The sequence below is a fragment of the Penaeus monodon genome, chromosome 31 (genome assembly GCF_015228065.2).
Source record: "Penaeus monodon isolate SGIC_2016 chromosome 31, NSTDA_Pmon_1, whole genome shotgun sequence".
NCBI lineage: Eukaryota > Metazoa > Arthropoda > Malacostraca > Decapoda > Penaeidae > Penaeus > Penaeus monodon.
In genome coordinates, this window is record NC_051416.1 from 4,403,347 (window position 1) to 4,404,258 (window position 912).

The window sequence follows — 912 nt, forward strand, 5'->3', positions numbered from 1 at the left end:
ATTGACAAGCAAGGATTTTTTCTTTTTTACGGCGGGTTCCCCTTAAAATTTTAGACTTGATTAATCCTGAAATGGGGAACTAGGTTTTGCCCACTTTGAGACCTTTTTAAAAACCCTTATAAAGGGTAAGTAATGGGGGTCTAAACAAGGTATAAAGACATTAATTTTCGCCATTTCCAGATTTTATTTGTAGTTTTAATACAGTTTTGCCTTTGGGTGTTGGGGTTATTACCCTAATGGTGTTAGTGTTTTACAAACACGTACATCAGTGTGAGAATAACGCTGTTTTAATAGATGGTTTTAGCTTAAAGGGAATGTTAAAGAATCTGGAATTCCAAAATCGACAGCATTTGCCCAAACCCCGTATGGCGATGGGGCGAGAAAGAGGGTTTGAATGGCTGCCCCTTGTCTAGCATGGCCGCCCGCGTGCTCGTCGCTTCCTGGAGCCGCATCCCCCATCTGGGGGGGGGGGGGTCAAAATTCAACACCAACAAAAGGGCAAGCTTGGGAAAAATGTTTTTTATGGGGGAAAATCTGTATTTGTTAGCTCTTTCCCAAAACCCGCTGAAATAATTTTATGCCATGATAGTTACAACATGATTTTTAATTTAGAATCAGTTCTGAAAGCAATGGTTATCTACACGGGGGGGGGGGGGGGTTTCCCCCCGTTTTTGGTTAAAAAACGAAGAAGTGCCGATTCTCAATCCCCAAAAAGGTTCCCGGTTGATTTTTCAGTAATCCGATTCCCTGTCATTAGGGATTATAATTGTAAAAAAACTTTTCCCGATTTTGGGTGACTAATCATTGTCATTTAACAAAATTTTAAAGGGGATATAAATCTTTTTAAATTGATATACTGCCAGTTTTATTCTGGTGATTAGTTACTTAGAAAATGGTTTAAATGATTTTTTG